The sequence below is a fragment of the Rhipicephalus microplus genome, chromosome 6, assembly GCF_043290135.1.
Source record: "Rhipicephalus microplus isolate Deutch F79 chromosome 6, USDA_Rmic, whole genome shotgun sequence".
NCBI classification, from domain to species: Eukaryota; Metazoa; Arthropoda; class Arachnida; order Ixodida; family Ixodidae; genus Rhipicephalus; species Rhipicephalus microplus.
Window position 1 is genome coordinate 197,279,699 of NC_134705.1, and position 22,244 is coordinate 197,301,942.

Genomic DNA, 22,244 nt, shown 5'->3' on the forward strand with positions numbered 1-22,244 from the left:
TAAAATCTTGCGATGTGTGTCAGCGAGCGGGTAAGCCGGGAGATAAGGCGAAATTTCCAATGAAGCTGGTACCCGTAATCAGGAAGCCCTTTCGTCGGTTGGTAATTGACACAGTAGGTCCTTTGCCCAAGACAACTTCAGGCTACCGTCACATCCTGACCTTAATCTGCCCAGCTACTAAATTTCCAGAGGTGGTCCCGCTAAAAGAGCTAAGTTCCGTGGAAGTAGTGAACGCACTTCTGTCCGTGTTTGCCCGGGTAGGCTTTCCTGCCGAGATACAATCAGACCAGGGCACCATTTTCACGAGTGCCTTAACGACAACCTTTCTAGAGCGGTGTGGCGTGAAATTATTGCATAGTTCAGTCTACCATCCGCAGTCGAAATCGATAGAAAAGCTTCACTCCGTGATGAAGCGAGTGTTAAAAGCCTTATGTTTTGAACGGAAAACTGACCGGGAAATGTGCTTACCTGCAACGATGTTTGCACTAAGAACTGCACCACATGAGACAACAGGGTTTACACCAGCGGAACTTGTCTACGGCCGCAGACTGCGGTCTCCTCTTCGTATGCTGAGAGAGTCGTGGGAAGGTCAGGGTGATGATCCTGTAGTAGTGGAATATGTCCTCACCTTATTGGATCGTCTAACAAAAGCCCAAGAACTGACCGAGAGTGCGATGACCAAAGCACAGCAGAAGGCTAAGCTTTACTACGATCGGACAGCTAAAGCGCGACACTTTGCTGTAGGAGACAGGGTCATGTTGTTGAGGCCCTCCCAAAAGAATAAGCTTGAAGTGCAATGGGTCGGCCCGGCCGAGGTTACTCGAAAATTGTCTGACACCAACTATGTGGTAAAATTACCAGGAAGTCGTAAGGCACACCAGGTGTATCATAGCAACTTACTCAAATCCTACAAAGAGAGGGAAGCCATCGTGAACATGACTTTAAATGTTCCGGAAGAGGTTCCGGCAGAAATCCCTGAATTAACTCCCGAATCGGACGAAGTCCCGATCGAGAAAAGAGTTGAGGATTTAGTATCAAAGTCACAACTGACAACGAAGCAGAAGCAGGAATTGCGTGGTCTTTTGACCGAGTTTCAGGACAGATTTGTAAGCGAGCCAGGCCGGACATCTGTCCTCACTCATGACATAGAGCTTACCTCGTCGGAACCGGTAAGATCTAAGACGTATCGGGTGTCACCTCGCCGGCTTGAGCTAATAAAAGCAGAGGTTAACAGGATGCTGGAATTGGGCGTGATTGAGCCGTGTGAAAGTGATTACACTTCCCCGTTAATTCTTGTGGAGGTACCCGGCAAAGATCCGCGTCCTTGCGTAGACTATCGTAAGTTAAACCTCATCACCAAGGATCAGACATACCCAATTCCCCACATTGAGGAACGCGTCGAGAGGGAAAGCAGCGCGCAATTTATCTCAACGCTAGACCTAGTGAGAGGTTACTGGCAGGTTCCGCTCACCGAGAGGGCGAGCCGGTATGCTGCATTTATTTCACCATTGGGGACATTCCGCCCTAAAGTGTTGAGTTTCGGCCTAAAGAACGCGCCTTACTGTTTTTCAAACTTAATGGATAAGGTTTTGCGGGGTCAAGAGGACTTCGCATTGCCTTACTTGGACGACGTCGCCGTGTTTTCCTCGTCCTGGCCAGAACACTTGGCGCATTTGAGAGCAGTACTGACACGCCTACGCGAAGCAGGTTTAACGGTAAAGGCGCCCAAGTGTCAGCTAGCACAAGCAGAGGTACTCTATCTCGGGCATGTTATCGGTCGAGGGCATCGCCGTCCCTCTGAAATGAAAGTGGCAGCTATCCGAGACTTTCCCCAGCCCCGAACGAAAAGCGATATTCGGGCTTTTGTTGGAATAGCTGGTTACTATCGTAAGTACATCCCTAGATATTCCGACATTGCCAGCACTCTTACTGACGCGTTGCGCAAGACCGAGCCCCAAATGGTCGACTGGGATGAGGAGAAAGAAAAGGCTTTCCACGTTTTGAAAGCGGCCTTGTTGAGCCAACGTTTGCTTAGTTCACCGGACTACTCGAGGCCTTTCATAGTCCAATGCGACGCTAGTGATAGAGGCATGGGGGCAGTTCTTAGTCAAAGGGATGAGGGGGATCAAGAGCATCCTGTCCTCTATGTTGGCCGGAAACTCACCCTTCGCGAGCAGGTTTACAGCGCTAGCGAAAAGGAATGTGCGTGCTTGGTTTGGGCAGTCCAGAAACTGGCTTGTTATATTGCCGGAAGCAAGTTCATTGTGGAAGTGGACCACTGTCCTCTCACCTGGCTACAGACCATGTCCTCTAAGAACGGCCGCCTGCTGCGTTGGAGCCTCGTTTTGCAACAATATACGTTTGAAATACGCTACAAAAAGGGTGTACTCCATGGCAACGCTGATGGCTTAAGTCGATGCCCCTGACGCGAGAGGATGTCTCGAGAACTCTGGCATTTTTTTTTCCTGACCTAGACAAGAACTAGTGATTGTTTTTTTACTTTTTTAGGTATACTTGTTTGAAAACGTTGAAGACACGGCTATCCAGGGTTTCGGGTTCGGTGTGCTTCCAGTGTTGTTGTTTTGTGTCACCTTAAAGTGTGAGTAACATTTTGAATAAATTGTGTATTTCCTTTAATATCAGTTAAAGGGGAAAATTGCCTGGTGGAGTTTGGCGGAATTGTCCGGCGCTCACCGGCTGAGTAGTTGTGTTTTCATGTGCGTATGTGATGTCTGTTGAGCCCACAATGAAGCAGGTGTTGCCCTCTACTTCATCAAAGACGGTCGTCATCAAACCGACTGCCGGCCTTGATCTCTCCGGACAGTGGCTGCAAACCTCAGCCCATCGAGATCTTCACCCCCCCCCCCCCCCCCGCGCGAGAGACTGTTACGACCGGCCCTGGGGAGCCAAGCAGGAAGAGTTTGGGGGAGAACCGGTTTTTGACCCGACGATGTCGTCCACCCCCACCTCCCCATTCGGGTTCCTCCTCTCGCCGGGAGAGCTCCGGGGTCTGCTGTGCGTTCGTGACCATGTTTGGTAACATTTTAGGGCGCCGTGACCATATATGGACCTCGTGTTAGGTTGTGCCACTCCATGTGTTGTGAGGTGTGTTTCCCCCTCTCTCGTGGCCGAGGTGCCGGAGACACCGTATTGGCTGACGATGCGGACAAGGCGCCCAGTGTCAACAACGCGGCACTATAAAATGCCGAAGACGTTTTGTATTACACTCACTCTTCTCTCTTTGGATCAGTTGACCACTTCTCCACATGTAAATAAATCTCTGTCGTTCGTTCGGGCGCTTCTTTCTCGCTGAATTGTTGGACGATGGATCCTGCGACGGGGCCAGCTACCGAAAACGAAACCGGCAGGACCCGGAGTCTCAACACCGCGGTCTCGGCAATGAATGCCGAAGTGGCCCGAAACTGTAGAGGAGACGTTGTGAGCGTGCTCTTTCAGCCACGCATTTAAACACCTGCCTGTTTGGCCGATGTACCACTTGCCGCAAGACAGGGGTAGAGAGTACACCACCCCACGGTAGTGGCATCTTTACTTCTCCCAGAAAAAAAATTAAAATGGAGAGGAGCAGTACAGAGACTGGTTGCGCTATTCCAGAGGAGGTCGGCGGGGATCCCTTGGGATACCGCAGCCTCCACCGCGCACTGGATGAGCCGGCGTCGGTCTTCTGGGTCATCACGATTTATTAGCGCCTTCGACGCTCAAGTTTCGTCATTCTACGCCTCGAGTGTTGTCGTTCGGAAAAGAAACAACAATTTTCCAGCGTTTTCACTGCCCTTAAGATGGCCGATCCGGCTAAAACTCAGCCGTACCGTGAAAATGGCCCACTGGGACGCACCGACGTGACAATAATAATTATTATTATTATTATTATATCTGGAATTTTACGTTCCAAAACCATGGTACGATTATGAGAGACGCAGTAGTAGAGGGCCGCCGCAAATTTTTACCCTCTGGTGTTTGTTAACGGGCATTGATAACGCACACAGAGCACGGGCCTCTACCATAGACTGCCGACCCACTGGGAGAAATAAAGTCCTCTTCTCTCTCCTGCTACCTTCGAGTCAGCAGCCGAGCACCTTAACCACTTCTTCACCACGGCGGACGCATTGTGGAGAACGTCAGTGATTTCCAGGATAGTATCGAGAGAGGAGAAAAAAACTTTATTTAAAAAAACATCCGTGAATAACCCGTCGCGCCTATACCAAATAATATTAGGTGCCCTGCATGGACTTCAAGGAAGGTAGTAGCTGTAGTCGGATGCAACTTCAGAAGTCCAGGGAATTTCGAAGCGTGTGCACACAAGCCTGCACCAATGGGCGCGCACTTTAGACTGACGTCATGGGCAGGACAGTCGGAAATTCCGCTTTTAGAGAGCTTTGCCCGCTTCACGAATCGGGTTATTTATTTAATCGCCGGGGTAGTCACCTGCCACGCTTTGGTCGCCTGGGCGAAGCCTCTCTGGACTTCTCAAGTTCTATGCGACGGTATTTCAGCACATGGGGCATCGAGGGGACTTTGCCTTGAGTGGTGCAAACCGAAGACTTTCCTATAAACAAATACACTAGAGGAAAGTCCGGCGCTAGGGTATATGGAAGCTGCAACGCACAGCATTTCAACCAGCTTGGCAGTGATGAGTAGCACACAAATTTGTCTCATCTTCGCACTTTCGGCTCCGTTTGTGTTCGCGTGCCTTGGAGCTGCGTTGTCACGAGACGACAATCAGCAAATGTTCAGCACTTTGACTTTACTACTTTAGCCTTTTAGGCTCGCCAATTCAAATCAGGTCACGAAATTCACAATGCTTCGTTTTTTTTATTCGAAACAGCACCGAAACACGAGAATAAACAAAGCCGCAACTGCGTTCGAAGTCCGCAAGCACGAAGACAAGGCAAATCCGTGTACTACCCATCATTTCCATGGTCCCTGAACAATTGCTGCGCCAGAGTGCCCTTTAGTTATGTTTGAGAAACTGTATGGTACAACTGCTCCCCTTCCCCGACCACGTGTTGCGTCGCGGTGGTGAAAGGAAGAGCGCTGCTGTGTCTTGAGTGAAGGGCAATGTTGTGTGAAAGACACATTCCTTTTGTATCCTCCCGCCCGCGCACCAACGCGAATGCTTGAAGTGCAAGGGTATCGGACAGTTCTACTTTTTTTTTTACTCTCTTGAAACGAGAAGAAAGAATACCGTTGTCCTGCAATAATTCATACCACCAGCCTATTTCACGTTCCCTTCAGGACAAACACGCTCCATAGAATTTCCAGGCGACTATATGCAGCACGATCTTGTTCTATTTTATGCCTGCTACCTTACTATTTTCATAGCTCAACCTAGTACCTGGCTTCAACGCACCGACAGCGAGAGAAACTAAACTGGCGCAACACTCGTCAGTGCGACCGCCGAAAGTGCTAGCACGTTCTTTGCAAACGAAAGCAGTTTTGTTAGAAGAAATATTCAGCAAATTTACCCCGCATTGCGCAAAAAAAAAAGTGTTGGTGTGTGTAGAGGGGTGGGGGGGGGTGGTAGAGAAAGAGGACACAAACGGGCAAAACACGTCGCCATCTTGCCATATGTTCCCCTCCCCTCCTACAGCGACGTAAGGGAACAGCCTCGAGGGCGAGATAAGACCTAGGAGCGTACATCGTGTTTACAGTTCATAAGGGCCACCGGTGCACCTGCGCCCACTCCTTAATCTACGAGTCCCGTTATCTTCGAGTATCGCGGCAGCGATCTCGAGAGACGAGAGCCAACGGCTGCAGCGAAGGAGCGCGCGCCGGCTGCAGGTCACCGGTGTGCCCTCATCTCTCTACGACACACTCCTCTCTTCTCTCCATCTCCCGACGATACCCGCAGTACCTCTCGAGACACGAACGCCGAGGTGATAGCGAGAGAGAAAATTGAAAGGCCCTAGAGACGCCATCTGTCGTCTCGAGAGGCAATGCGAAATGGCGCCAGCTCTTTCGCGTGCTCGACGGAAACAAACTGAGGCCACGCGGCTTCGACGAGTCTGCGAACCCTGTTCTCCTGGAGAGAAACATTTGGTAGAACTCTCAATCGTGCGTGCGAGATTGCTTGCGTTAATATAATAACGTTGTTGCTGTAAAGGCGAGAAGCAAACAATGCATTAATGCTTAGTAAACACTTTGCATCATTTAGCAAACACAAGCTGGGATCAAGAATCACGCAAAATCACCCAGCAGCCGTTACTAAAACGTTAGCCAACGCTAGGCAACGATATGTTTGAGGCGAAAGGCCTCGGCCAACGCGAAAGCTGACTGTTGCAGCGTTCGAGATTTGGCAGGACCTGGCGATACTTGGCGAGACCGGCATTGGCCTCAACACGAATGTCGAAGGAAAAGCCAAGTAATAAATGTGAGTGAAAGACCGAGATTGATTGAGTCGAAAGCGCGCGATAAAATACCGAATGAATATGTGCGAGCTGTAGGCGTACCAAAGGTCTAAACTACCTCATTGTAGCATTACGCCACCAACTACTTCACCCGGTGACTTCATAGTGACGTAACATTGGGCCAGCATTCGTTACGTCATAGTGGCGTCATCTCAGGTCGCTCGCTCACAGGTGGACCTATCTCTGAGGCCGTGCGTCACTGATGTTATGTGCAGAAAACTTTCACAGGGAGGAATCGCTCAGGTCGTTTCTCAGTTGGTTTGATTTGATTGATATGTAGGGTTTATCGTCCCAAAAGCACTACATGATTATAAGGGACGCCGTGGTGGAGGTCTCCGGAAATTTAGACCACCTGGGGTTCTCTTTAACGGGCACCCAAATCTGAGCACACGGGCCTACAACATTTCCGCCTCCATCGGAAATGCAGCCGCCGCAGCCGGGCAGTTGGTGGCACCGATGTTTTCGGAGGGAGGCGGAGGAGTATCAATACATCGACCGATAACAACATGCATAAAGGACTCCATGACTTTCAGTATGAGAGATAGGAACATGATATGCTCGAGAGATTGTGTAAACGGGAACAGTGGTCCGAGACAAAGTTTAGAAGGCTGGTCAACCTTCGGAAGGGCGGATACACTTCCGTCTAATCAGCAACGTCATCCTTGACCCTCTAATATTAACACGTGAAAGATAAGGCACTCTTTCCGGTTCACACAACATCTGCGTTACATATTTTATTTGTAAGACAGCAAAAAAAAACATTGAAAAAGTCAACACAAAGCTCATGGTACCCGAGTGAGTACTACACTTGTGTTTCGCTATAAGGGCTCGTTTTACCCACAGAATGGGAGTTGAAGCCCTGAAACACACTGTCTTCAAGAACATCGTTGACCACATCCGATGTGGCCCAATCAAAAAGGCCCAGTGACATCCCCAATAAATAAAGAAAGGCTTATAAAGCATGTTCCAGATAGCTATGACGGAGACTGCATCAAATCACCCTGATCTCTTGATAGTCACCACGCTTGGTATATGTCTAAATTTATGCAATACTGTCCATCTTTCCTTTTTCACGGTTCCCTTTTTTGTGGCAACAGCCGTAAATTACTAGGCGTGTGCTTGACCTCAAATGACCCCCTGCAGTTTCGGGTTCCTATACATGTGCGACTGTCTAAAAGGACCTCATTCTCATGCAGTTTCTTGCCCAACGCGCTCGAGCGGACAAGATCGCGCACATTTTAGAACGCCGAAAAAAAAAACAATAACACCATAACATAGCCTGAGCATTCACTACTAAGATTTATTCTTCCGATATGGTCGATACGTTTCATACCGATTTTCGTACGAGTACAATAAAAACTATCTATTTGTGCAATGTGCCCTACCGCAATACTTCCGTGAGAGTTTCGAAGTTCAATGAGTTAATAAATAAATAATGATTATTGAGCGTGAAACACGTGCCAGAGATACCACACAGCCTTCTCCGGCACGCAGCTATAGTTAGAGTCTTTCCCACACATCCTGATATCCAACTAAAGTTCACATTGTTACGAACGTTCTCTCGTATTAAACTGTTATTTTACGCGATTCGGCGCCTTCTCGCAAACGTCCACGCTGAAACGCCCTCTGCTCCGCTGCCCAGGCGCCCCGCCGCGGTAGTCTAGAGGCTAAGGTACTCGGCTGCTGACCCGCAGGTCGCGGGATCGAATCCCGGCTGCGGCGGCTGCATTTTCGATGGAGGCGGAAATGTTGTAGGCCCGTGTGCTCAGATTTGGGTGCACGTTAACGAACCCCAGGTGGTCGAAATTTCCGGAGCCCTCCACTACGGCGTCTCTCATAATCATATGGTGGTTTTGGGTCGTTAAACCCCACAAATCTATCATCCGCTGCCTAGGCAACGGTCGATGTCGTACAATGACGCGCAGACAGTCGGTGGATTGCACCACCGCGCACAAAGGTCTTATTATTGAGCCAAGCAATAAACTTAGAAACACAGTAGCGCCTAAGTATGCAGCTGCTATTTAGCCAGAGCGAATAACGCGTTCGATGCTCTACCGCGTTCGATGCTTGGTAGAGCATCAGACACGTTATTAGAAGAACACAGGTTCGGTTTTTGCCCACGGCAAGTCATCTTTTCACCCACTCTTCTTTCTTCACATTTACATTGCGATTCGGTCGCATAACTTATCTTATACTTCCTTCGCGTTATTGTCTGTTAGATCGCATTAATGTTGTGTCAAACACTCAAAAATGAGCCCTTAAGTATACACTTCTTTCATATATATATATATATATATATATATATATATATATATGTGTGTGTGTGTGTGTGTGTGTGTGTGTGTGTGTGTGTGTGTGTGTGTGTGTGTGTGTGTGTGAGAGAGAGAGAGAGAGAGAGAGAGAGAGAGATCATTCAGTGATTCAGTCACATCAATCGATCGATCCAATAAATCTTTCTACTGAGCTGTTGTTTTGCCACTAGTAAACGTATGTGCTTCAGTCAACGTCAAATAGTTTGGCAGCCTTAGCTTAAATGGAACAAATTGGGAAACGGCAATTAAACGGAAAACTATGTTTCGACACGCTCAAAAAACACGCCAAGGCTCGAATTCAAGCTAGTCGGCAATTCAAAGTGCATGCGTATTCACCATTTGATGTCGCTTTTTCTTTTTTTTTTCGGCCGTTTACTCTTAAAGGTTTGGATTCACTGAAGAATCATTTTTTTTTCTTAATTAAAGGAAGTTTGACCCTCGTGGAGTCAAGCCTGAAAGAAGTGTGCTGAATAGACTTTTATGTATCTCTTCGGTTTTTTCTTTTTATTTCCTCTCTTTTTCTTTTTTTTTCTTTTCCAGTTTTTTTCTGTCTTTTTCACTCTTTTTTCCCAATTCAACTTTTTTGTACTTTTTTATTCTTCCTCTCTTTCTATTTATCGCTTGCTTCCCCTTTCAATTTTTGTACGTGGGTTTTGTTGCCGTGTTTAAGTAGACTCAGTAGTAATGTTAGCATTTGATATCATCAAGGCGCTCAAAAAACAAGAGGGGAAGATTTCTTGGCGCGAACGTGCGATCGATATGCTACAGCTTGCTACGCTATACGTATTTTTATCTGCGTTACGCCAAGAAACGAAGACAGCATACGACAGTCTGCCCCCCCCCCCTTAAAGTTCTCCATATTTGAAAGAATACTCGTGGCAATTGTGTACAAATCACTCGCCTTACGTGCAATCTTTTTGTTCTGCATTATGTACCATTTAACACGTCAGAAGTATGAACTGGGGAAAAAGTCACGCCTAAAGACAGAAGAAAAGATGACACAGTACACTGGATGAGTGCCGACTCGTTAGACTATTGGTCAGATCTCGTGTAATGTTCTACGAATTACTTCTTCTTATCGTTTCTCAAAGTTTTTCCGCGGTTAAATATAAACCACCTCTCTCGTTTTAGGGTTAAACGTTAACCACTTGGATTCCTGCTGCAGACACGCAAAACCGGAAACAGAAACTGTTTAACATTCAGGCTTCATTACAACCGCTGCCAAGAAGCGAACTCTCGGCACCGTTCCCTGCACGAGAGACGACACACGTGTACAGTCCTACGTCTGTGAAAAACAGCAAGACATCACACACCTTCGTTAAGTCTTGCACATGTCAAGCCAATTATGGGCCACTGCGATTCTCTTTTGATAGGTATATAATGCTGGTCAGAACAGTAGTTCCTTGCAAGTTGCGTTTTTCTTACGGCTTTCGCCTGGACATCGCGCAGAAATGTCGCGCAGGGACAGAGAGCATGCGGGACACTGAACGATGGCTGACTTCGTATATTTTAATGGTCGGCGCTCGTGCAATGTTTTGTGTCACATGTGTGCTTGTTCTTTCCGCGACGTTCTTCTTCAGTTAAATATAAACCTACTTTACCATACCACAGTAATGCGAGAACTGTCATATAGTCCCGCCGTCGATTGTACTGCGCTCTTGTTCAGATAAACGTGACACGCGGTTCTTCAGTCAAGTCGCTCATATATGGCGTTGCACATGACGAGTAATTGACCGACTTTCAATCCTCCAGTACGATTTCGTCATCTAAGCATCTGGCAGTATGAACAACCATATTCTTCCTCTATTAGCTTTTTTTCCCTATATCTCTTGTCCCCATTCTACAGCAGAGTATAGCAACCGATGTCAGACTCGGTTTCACTACCTCCGCGTGCAGAGACGCCTGGGACAACGTGAAAAGCTCGAAGAAACATATGGAGGTGACGGGGAAATGTCGCGCACTATCGATCCGAGATACGAAGTTGGATATGGCGAGACTGGAAGATAGGAGAAGGAAGGGAGATGAGGGGACGGGAATGGAAGTGTGTTGGAAAGGTCCGGGGGCCCGTGCCTTGCGGCTGTCACCGTGTCTCTGCGGAGGGCCCGGGTCCGCGATAGAGTGAAAGAGGGGAAGCGAGTCGCTAGGAAAGAGTGCTCGCGAGCGACTGAGACCCGGGGCTCTGTCGAGTCATCGATCTCGCCTCTCTCTTTCTTTCTCTCACACCCACACTACGCACGAGACGTCTTCACGGCGCAGTCTCAAATCTCTCCTCGCCCGGCCGAAGGAGGAGGCTAAGAAAAGGAGAAGCGCTCGCTAGGGCTCCACTACGGAAGAACCGCCCACGGAGAGGAAGCCTTGGCCAATAGCAAGACGGCACCCTTTCGACTCCGCGCCGCCCCATTGGCCGGACTGAGGAGCACCGCGTCTTGAAGCGAAAGGAAAGGGGGGGGGGTGATTCCAGGGCCGGGCTGGAGTGGAGCCCCCCCTTCCTGCACCTTCGACGATTGGACAAGCTCCTTAATCCCGGTTTCGCCCAGTCTCCCAAGGAGTCTTCCAATCTCGTCCTTTATGCCGAGGAAAAGAAATTTCCTTCTCGTCGCTCCGAACCAATGGGGATGCGACGCTGAAACGGAGACGTCTTGGCTCCACCCCCTATCTGCCGCATCGCGGTGTTAAGAAAAAGAAATGACATGATATAGGGTATGACACTGCTGCCTCCCGTTCTGTTATGGCAGACCGCTGTGTAGTGCAAAAAAGATGGAGCAATAGATACACCTCTACTGACTCGCCTTGTAAAGCAGTGCCGTATTAAGATCGTTCAGACGTTCAGACGATAAAGATCGTCTGGACGAAAATCATTTATGCTCAGTACAAGCACTTGCCGTAATGGGTTTTTAATGATCATGTGCGGATACGAAACACTGACCTTCATCTCCTAATAACATAAACATCTGGTCAAGAACGCTGACGCCATGAGACGTGCTTTGCTCGTGAAACATTCTCTCCGCTACTTTTCCGATACTGTTGAACGTAATTATATGCTTCGTTAGCATGACCCGATACGTTAGCAAAGCTGTGCTAACGTATCGACACTTATCGTTGTCATGGTGTACCAGCGAACGGCATTCTTTGTGGCAGCGTCAGTGGCGCAATAAAGATGATGTTAGGGGAGCTTAGAACATTATCGATAACATTATTACGCGTCAATATATGACGCGAGCTAAGCATAACTTGTTAAGTAGTCTTCGCAGCGTGAACCTCAGACGTGGCTACACCGGAAAGCGTGCTTTGCTGCAATACTACAATTATTGTGGCGAAGCCAACTTCTAAATTTTGTATCACATTTAATTAAATCAGATCTTTCACGAAAATCTACACGGATTTTGTTTTGTTATTATGTCGTATGCAAGTCTACATGACAAAAGCAAGTGAAGGCTTCAACAACAATAAATACCGCTTGGCATGAAGTTGCCTCCTCCGTCGTGCTACTTCCGTATGTTCTGGTGAGACTCAGTTCCTCCGTTCCCAAGACGATCTTTCATGCTACAGCCATACAAAATGCTATACTCATCGATTGCTAAGCGCCCCATTACTATACACCCCTATCCTAATTATTCACTTGGTAGGAAGCGCTGCTTTCGGAATAATGACTCACTACAGACGTAGGAAAGACGATCAAGTTTAACGAATCTTTTCATTTGGTAGACACAATATTAGTGAGAACCCATCACTGTCTAATGGTTATCATTAACACTACAGATGTAGAACGCTGCCTGTCTAATCATGGGCATCGATTAAGTAAAGTTGTCCTGCATACTACAGGTAGTACCACAACAGTGCTGAGCAAAAGTACGCGTGTGTGAAGCGTTCACCTATCTATCTATCTATCTATCTATCTATCTATCTATCTATCTATCTATCTATCTATCTATCTATCTATCTATCTATCTATCTATCTATCTATCTATCTATCTATCTATCTATCTGTCTGTCTGTCTGTCTGTCTGTCTGTCTGTCTGTCTGTATGTCTGTCTGTCTGTCTGTCTGTCTGTCTGTCTGTCTGTCTGTCTATCTATCTATCTATCTATCTGTCTATCTATCTATCTATCTATCTATCTATCTATCTATCCTGATTGATTTTCCTCTTTTTTTTTATTCATCTGTATACCGAAGTAGAATCTATATGTGGTGATGATACTGTGCGTGTCTGTCCTCGCATTGGTGTAATGGTAATCATGGACACTGACGGCTCGATGGATTATATCTAAGGTCAAGAAAAACGCTTTCTCAGACGACCATCACTAGACTTCCTCGAGCGACTCCTCTGTCGCAAAGAGGAGCTAGAAGCTGCGAGCAACGAAAGACGACGGCCATCTTCGAAGCGAGCCGGTTCGAGCCGGTCCACTGCGACAGACGCCGCGGCGAGCGAAGAGGCGGACCGCAGGGGCAAGCAAGCAAAAGGAGCTCGTTCCTAGGGGTTCCCATGGCAACCAGTTGTGCGCGCCTTTGCTGTCTTTGCCTTGTTTTTCATCGCCGCCGCGCTCGAAGCAGCATTCCGTCGGAGGAAAATTGTGCGACGGCCGGGGCCGTTTCGCCGGGCTCGCTCCGACACCGCCAGGCCGGCTACGACTCGAGAGCACAAATAAACGCCAGCTCTCTCTGCGTCGCGTGCTTCGCCGGGCTATGCAGCTGGATTACGAGAGAGCCGTACTTGCGACAGCGGAATTCGTGTTTTACTTTCACTATGCTTTCTTGTATTTTCGGTGTTGGTCTACCAGAGTCATCTCTGTACAAAAAAGGCATTTGGGAATAGGCAGAAGAGTGTTTCGTAAAACAAGTCTCGAAAACATCATGGGTGAAAGATATTGTAGACGTTATTCTGAGTGCTTGAGACCATGGGACAGGTGTTCTACTTTCATTACACCTTTTTTTTTTCCTTGCCGTTGTCAGTGCCCGAGTCCTTTCTGAACAAAGGGCATTTGTGTGTAAGCATAAACACTTGTTATAAAGCAGGTGTCACAAATGTCATGAGTGCGAGATATTGTAGGCATTCTTCTGAGAGCTTTGACTGCGGAATTTGTGTTCTATACTTTCATTATACCTTTTTATTTTTCTTGCCGTTGCCGGGGTCTGAGTCCTCTCTCCCCAAAAGGCATTTGGGAACAGGACTAAACGCATATTGCAGAATAAGGCTCGTGAACATCATTGGCGGGACGTCTTGAATACGTAATTTTGTGGTGTTTATTCGTTATACGCTGAACACAAAGAGAGTGTAGAGGAAACCGTGACAGAGGGGCACACAAGGGGGCCAGCCTGAGCGAATATTCTATGTCTTAATGCTGTTTGGGAAAGGTTACAACAGAAGCCTTATATAGATCAAATATTACTGGCTTCTAGTTGCATCATGAAATATCTTAGAACATTACAAAACGCTCGCAAACACTTTGCCTCACCGAGCGTAATCTAGCCTTGAGATCTATTCAAGAAAAAAAGCTGCTATAATAGAAGTAATACTTGCAGCTGGGTGAGTTGATTCATAATTCAGGGTAAACTTGTGTGCACAAATACAGCAATGACACTGAAAAGAGGTGACTGGGACAAGCGCTTGTCCCTGTCTCATCTTTTCAGTGTCGTTGTCTATATTTGCGAACACCAGCTTAGCCTGAATGGAAGTAATGTAGGCACCGAAGGGCAGATTAGTGGTAGAAATCGACAAGACCCATCTGCTAGAATGCCAATAAAAAAGCAGGATATTTCGAGGAAGCCAGATAAAGCTCGTCCTGTGTGAGCCAACCCTTTCCTGGTAATCTGCACTAGAAGTATGACTATACCGTTATGTAAAAAAGCGAACTGCTGGTAGGCGTGTTAAACACCTAGCTTATTCAATGAAGATGGTAAAATAGAGTGGAAAGATGTCAGAGGAAAACTTGGTGAGGTCGGTCAGTGTGCTTTCTTTAACTTGGTAATAACTGAAGTCCAGTGTACTTTTAGGTGCGAATTTCTAGTATGCGTCTAAAATTCATCTATTTATCATGCAAGAGTGCAAGCAAGGACAATGTGTATACGCAAAGCGCAATTAAGTAGTGAACATTTGCAATCGTGTTCTAGACTCAAATCCTATATCAAAACAATGAAAATTCAAAGAAAAAAGTTGGGTAGGAAGATGATGGGAAAAAATGAAACGCAAAAGTCAGATACAAGACAACGCAGCATTGGTGGAATTTCCAGTCATGGTGAGTGCTGTAGACCATTGATAAACGTACGGGCACTGCCAAGACGACTCTCCTTTTGATGGATGGTTGCCTTGACTTTCACTAATGGGTTTATAACCCTAAGAAACTTACTAGCTTATAAGTTGGGCTATAGACCCAAATAAATGAAGAGGTCATTTCACACAAGGACTGTTGTCTCGCTTGGTAGTAAAGTAAGCTGGTGAAGGTGAAGATAATAGTAACGATAAATATGATGACACTGATGGTGGTGGTAGTGTTGATGATGTTGATGACGATGAATCATGATAGTGAGTCAACAAGCGACATTGTTAAGGGCATGAATATTTGTGAGCAAGTCGTGTCATCGGAGCCACGGTTTTGACAAGTAGGCTTGTGTTCTTCAGGGCAGCAACACAGCTGACGAACATAAGTCCACTTCTCAAAATTCCGGCTTCAGCAATACCTCTTTTCACGAGTTTCATATCTTTCTGAACATCAACTAGGTTGCACAACAATAGACACTCGAATTAAAGCAGAGGGTAGGCTTAAGTTTTTTTTTCATCTAATGCAAAAAAAGAATTGTTTACCATAAAAACATGCTTAAAACAAACCCCACTTCGGCCTCACGAAACTCATTAAAACTGGCTCTGATTTGTTCTTATTTTTTGTTCTCTCTCTCTCTCTCTCTCTCTCTCTCTCTCTCTACATAGCTACCATGCACACACAAAATAGTTTCATGAGTGAGTGTGGATGAAAAAAACGACATGCATTACCTCGAGCTTTTGCACACTACCTAATTGGACGTTTCGTCTTCACTGCCCATTGAAAACACCCACTGCACATTGAGTCTGGTATTGAATGTACAACTTTTTTTTTAATTATTGTTGATCTGTTCATTGACAGACTGACAACTTTGATGTGAATAGATGAGTGACAATAATTCTCATTTCACCACAGCGCAGAAAATCAAGGTTGAAGTTTCATTTTTTTTAAATTTCACGCTGTAATCCACGCGCGTGACGTAAGAAGTTTCATCATGTATTTTTTTGTATTTTCTCGACATTGGCTCGAAGAAATTTTCTGAAACTTCACATGCTAAGCTTAAGGCACCCACCGATAACAACGTACTCCAAACTTATTGATTGGAACCTACGCGAGACCCAGTAGATGCCTTCGAAAATTGATGACATCACAGTGTTTCGTGCGGGAATCTCAAGGTGGCGCCTTCACCCACAGTTTCTTTTCGCGCGTTTTCTTAAGTCACACCAAGTATCGTGTCGTGGTAAGGCTGGTGTCTTCGGGATCGAAGAAATTGTTCGTTACTAATACGCGAGAAAGCGTTTTGCTCTTCAGTGTCCTTTCTTTTTTTTCTTTTTTTATTACATACTGCAGACCCTTAGGTCCAAGCAGGTGGGCAGTTACAAGGAGACACAGTTGAACAACAAGTGGCATAAAGATTGTTTGGGGCGAGTGTTTCATACACTCATAGTGAACACAAGGAGCGACATGGCAAATTATTTCATAATAACGCATGTACCGAACAAAAGAGAAAAAAAAACACCACAAATTCATACTTCATATGTCGTGCGATTAATGTAAAAATAAATACATATTAAATACAAAACAATAAACACAATTATTTTCACCCTTCAAGCCAAGAAAGTAATAAATACATAAGTATACAATAAGTACAGCACATACTTTCTCACGTGATCCAATTTCTCAAATCATTCTCACAACGACGGCCAGTGAGGATAGGCTCTCCGTCCCCGCAGGGGCGGACGAACACTTCCTTTTCGCCGAACCGCAGGCGTGACCTACTTCCGGGACTGGAGGAATATCGATCAGCCGGGCCTCCTCCCCAAGCAGCAGTGGCGATGGAGGTGCCCACCCACCCTTGCCTCCTTCCTTCTTTCTTTTCTTGCAGCGTTCCGGCCAGCAGCAGCAGCTGTAGCGACCGCAGCTCAAGCAAGAACTGACACCCAAGCGACTGTAGCGCCACGGCAGCGGCAGCGGAGGAGAGCGGCAACGCTCGAGGATTTGCGCGGTGTCGAACTTTTTTTTTTGGGGGGGGGGGAAGGGGGGGATGGGCTTAGTTGTAAGAAATATTTGAAAAGTGTCGTGTGCAAATTAGGATGCAACTGAGTCTTTTATTTTAAGAGTACTCCATCTATAGATATGATTTATTTATCGAAGATCCCGAGACCAGTGCAATATTTGCATAACGCCGAAACATAGAAATACTTGGTTTGTGACAAAGTACAATACCTTCACCCCCCACAGACCTAGTACGGGCGTAATATATGAAAGCTGGCAGTCACGCAACGGCTTGCTTGGAGTGCGCATTCGTGATTTACCGGCTGTTCGACAATTCTGTCTTTCTGAAAGGCTTTGTACATTCGAAGGACATCTTTTTTTTTTCTTTCTTCGCTCGTTCATTCTACGCTCGCTTTTCTAAACTTTTCTAAAATTTCTAAAATTTTCGCATTTCTTAAAATTTTTCTTCGTTCGCTCGTTCTAAATAACCTTCTTGGATGCTGCTCGAGGAATTTGTGCCTTCTTGAAACTAGGACAGCCTATTTCCCTCCCACTGTAGAGTACGTCGTACTCTAAATCGTCTAAGCACACCTTAGCCACTGACGTGGGAGGAATAGCCAAGTTTTAAGAAAATCCTTGAAGTATATGTCATATTACAGTACAGAAAAGCTTGAAAATAAACATTTGGAATCAAGAAATCTGCAAAAAAAACTTAATTTGCCAGAATTATTAGTTACGAGTAAACAGTGTATATATTGCTTAAATTTGTTTCAGTGTATAAGAAAATCTTGCAAAACATCGGCACCTTTATCCTCTCTGTATTCAAGAGACGAAGTCCCCTGCACTCCTTTGAATCGTCAACCGTCTTTACAACGGTGGAGCTGTTTGAAGTAACGCTGAAGAGCACGAGTGAGTGTAAGTGTGCACATACAAGTGTGACACAAGAACGATGAGATTTTTTTTTCGAACTCATAAACTACTCTTTCGTGATGCTAAAAACACCACGCTTGCGTTGAGAAGACGCTTAGTAAGAGAGAAAACATGCAAAGAGTAAACATGGGTGGCAAGGCCACCTTGTAGTTTCCGTATGCCATTCGCCATGACGGTCACATATTTTAACGGAGTCTACTAGGGTTTACAGGTAGAGTTTCGTAAAATCAACTAGAAACTACTCTGGCGCTGTGATCGTTCAGCCACCATGGAAATCATGGGTAGCACACAAATGAGGCTATTCTTCGTGCTTGCGCCTTCCAACACACTTGTGGCTTTGTTTATTTCTGTGTGGTCCTTTTGTTTCGAATAAGGGCCGTGTTCCAATTCTTAGACAGCACGTAGACAGTCTACGCAGACTGCTTAGAAGACAGCACCGAGCCCATGCTGACCGAGCATTCGAACACGTCTGGACGGCTTTTACGCGACGATGCGCCACCTTGCGTCGAGAAGAAAAAGCTAACATAAACAAACATAACAGTTGTATTTTCTGGCTTATTTCGTGTTGAAATTAAAAACAACTAAACGTTACTCACATTGAGCGTCTGGGAAAGCGTCTGCTTGTGTGCAGACGACCATTCTGGGGAGATTTGATCTATCTGAGCGATTCGCTGAGCCGCCATCTTGTTTAGACAGCAAAGTAGCCTGCACCGTATTTGTCTACGATGCAGTCTTCTCGGAGCTGTCTATGTTGTCGGCTACGTGAGAATTGGAATGGGACTTAAGATGGCCGCCGTCCAATTAGCTGTCTATTCAGCCGTCTACGGGGAGTATTGCAACACACGCAAGGAAACGAACCAAGGGGAACTTCGTGAGCCGATTTGAATTGGTGAGCCTTGCAAAGTCAAGGTGGTGAAGCGTAACAGCTAATGAGCCTTTGCTGAACTTCCTCTTGCGGCAAAGCCGATTCAGGTCACATGGAGCCAAACAGAGCCGGAAGAGTGAATTTTAGACAAGTTTGTGTACTACCCACATTGAGGAAGAAAAAGAAAGGAGGGCTCATTACGTTACGCGAATGAAGCCAAGCGAAGCCCAGCGTGTCGGCCCAACACGTGGTCGAAAACGTCAGAACGCGCGGTAGGTTTTAGTACTCCCGGTGGCGTTCCGTTTTTGAACCTTTTGCGTTAGCCAGCTGGTCTGTGCCATAGAGTTTCCTAATACACACTAGAGGGAACTCTGGCGCTAGTGTCTATGGAAGCTGCAACGCACGGCGCTCCAGCGAGCATGGTAATGATGGGTAGTACACACATTTGTCTAATCTTCGTACTTCTTGTGGCCTGCTTCTGGCTCCGTGTGTGTTCGTGTGGCTTAAAGCTGTTTTCTCACAAAACAAAAAGCAGCGAATTTTCAGCGGGTGCGTTTCACCACCTTATTTTTTTAGGCTTACCATTTTGAATCAGGTCACGAAGTTCAAAAGGGCTTGTTTTTTCCTTCAAAACGAAGCCGTAACCAGCAATAAACGGAGCCGCAAGTATGATTCGCCGCCCGCAAGTACGAAGACTTGGCAAATGTGTGTGCTACCCATCATTCCCATCTTTGCTGAACGATCGCAGCGCCAGAGTCCCCTCTAGGTAATTTTAGGAAACTCTATGGTCCGCGCCGAACAAGCGACCGAGTGCCACGCCACGAAGTCTCGGCAAGTCTCGTTGCTTGCGTGATCTCCCCGCAAGAGGGCACGCATTGGGCCGACATGGCTGGCTTCGAACAGGTTGGCTTGACAAGGATGAATGCGCCCTCTTTTCTTTCGCTTCTTCCATGACTACCCATAGACACTAGCGCCAGAGCTTCCTCTAGTGTATCTACAGTGTGGCCAGCTGGTCAGAGAACTGGCTAACATCCCTACTCTTACGTTTGTCTTCTCCTCCTCCCCATGGGTCTACGTTGCCCATGGTAGTACATTGTCTTGTGAAGGGACCATAGACTTCGCATATCAAGTCTGAGAAAATTTTGTAAAGCCCATAACACCGAAATATGATAAATAGTTTTTGAAATTCGTGACGTCGCCCATAGCGATTGTGACGCGAAGTTTAAAAGCCGAGCTTTGAACTTGATTTTTAAATTTATTAACATAGAATGGTGAAATTAACGAAATCAGAGTTTTGAGAGTACAAACTATCACTTCAAGCTGATTCACTCTTTCTCTATAGTATCCCTCTAAGCTCGGCCGTTCCATTTCGCGTTCGCTAAAGTTATCATCATCATGAATAAGGAGAGCGCTTGCTTCTACAGCGAAAGGTGTATATGGCTGGGAGAAACGAGAAACCGTCCGGCAGTGGTATCACAAGCGGTCTCCATTGGATGTGTTATCAGTCACGTCGTTCGCAGCGTCATACCCGAGCACGCGCGCAATTGGCTGCGTTGTGAGTGACGTCATCCCTCCCGTCGCTTCACGGTCTTGAGTACGTGCGCGTGAGTTTCTCGTAAAACCTTCTACATGGTTATGCGGGTAACTCTAGAAGAGTGCCGTCATTGACCGAGCCCATCCTCAGCCCAGAAGGCTTTGAAAGCTTTGCTGCGCTTTTTGCGGACAACTGGCCTCAGAGACAGACTATAGTGTCTTATACTCTTTGATGTTGCCTTTCCTCTGTCGAATTTTTTAAAATTTCTCTCTCTCTTTTTGCAACATTTCTTTTTAACACCTTTTATTCCCCTCACCCCTTTCCCCAGCACAGGGTAGCCAGCCGGTCTAAGAACTGGCTAACCTCTCCGTCTATCCGCTTAAACTTTCTTCCTCCTCCTCTTCTAGAAGAGCGCCGACAGTGGACACGTGGGAGAGCTCGCATTCGCCGGGCCGATGGCGCAGTCCTGGCACTAAGACAGGTCCGGGTGGCCGAGCGCCGGCAACTATACTGCGTACCGATGATCCGGCAGCCTTCCAAGCAGCGCTCAATCTCGAACGCGAATGCAAGCGCCGGTGGCGAACGGATCCTGCAAACCACGCCGCCGAGTTAACACGCGACGTCAAAAGCTTGCAACAACGCCGCGCCAAACAAGCGCCGTTGCGGGCACAACAGCGTCAACGTGACCGTTGCGGGAGCGCTTTCACTGGGGCGAACGCCGCTTTCGGTGGTAGCTTATCCAGCAGCAGAGCCCCGCCGCGGTGGTATAGGGGCTAAGGTACTCGGCTGCTGACCCGCAGGTCGCAGGTTCAAATCCCGGCTGCATTTCCCATGGAGGCGGAAATGTTGTAGGCCCGTGTGCTCAGATTTGGGTGGGTGGTAGCGGTTAGAAGGAAGAGGAAAAAGGCACCTAATTTCTGTCTGCCTTCAGGGGACACGGCGCAGTGCCTTATAGGGGTGGGGGGAAGGAGGGATAAAAATCATAGAAGGAAAATAGACGAAGAAGAAGACAGGCAAGCGACGGAAAAAGAAGGAGATAGGAAAGTGGGGATCCGGTCGAAGCAGTCCAAGGGCGGGGTGCCACAATGCGAGAGCTGCACGGCGTCAGGAGACCGCGGAGGGCGAACCAGTCGGCGGGAGCTACGCTGAAGTCGGAGATCGCGAGGGCACAACCGTCCAGCTTGAAATCCTGCGAGCGAATCTTGGTGCACGTTAAAGAACCCCAGGTGGTCGAAATTTCCGGAGCCCTCCACTACGGCGTCTCTCAATCATATGGTGGTTTTGAGGCGTTAAACCCCACATATCAATCAATCTATCCAGCGGCAGATTGGCTTCGGCGGCGAAGTCTGTCATCGCCTGTGGTTAGAGAACAACCACTGACTTTGATTAGCGCGTTGCGAAACGCATTTAACCGCTTATTACACCCCTCCATGAGCATGCATGATCGTGCAAGGCACAATGTGCGGCATGCGAAATAGAGACTGTGGGGTAAACCCAAGCCAAACGTGTGGCTAACCTCATTGAGAAGCACGAACATGTAACCAATAAATGTGAAATGCTTCAGTGCCACGTCGGGTTGAACCTGCTGCTGCTAAACACCGGAGCCGAACTTTCAGCCTTCGCTAACATTTTGAACGGCATGCTTTGGGCGGTGATTTTTTTTTTTTTTTCGTAATGACTAAACGAAACGATAGCTTACCTGCATGTATAGTCCGTTGGGAAGCGGGAAAATTCCACTGTGCTGTTCCTACCAGAGTTAATGCAGTACACAGCAGCGCGGCGGGCCTTGTGTCTGTCTTTCACTCTGAGAAAAGATGGAGTAAAAAAGGAGTTTTTTCACCGGCAGCATTAATCGCCATATATCTTGCGTTCCTTTCTTTGCACTATCGGCGCGCGCCCGGAACTTAACTTTCGGGAGACGAACGACAT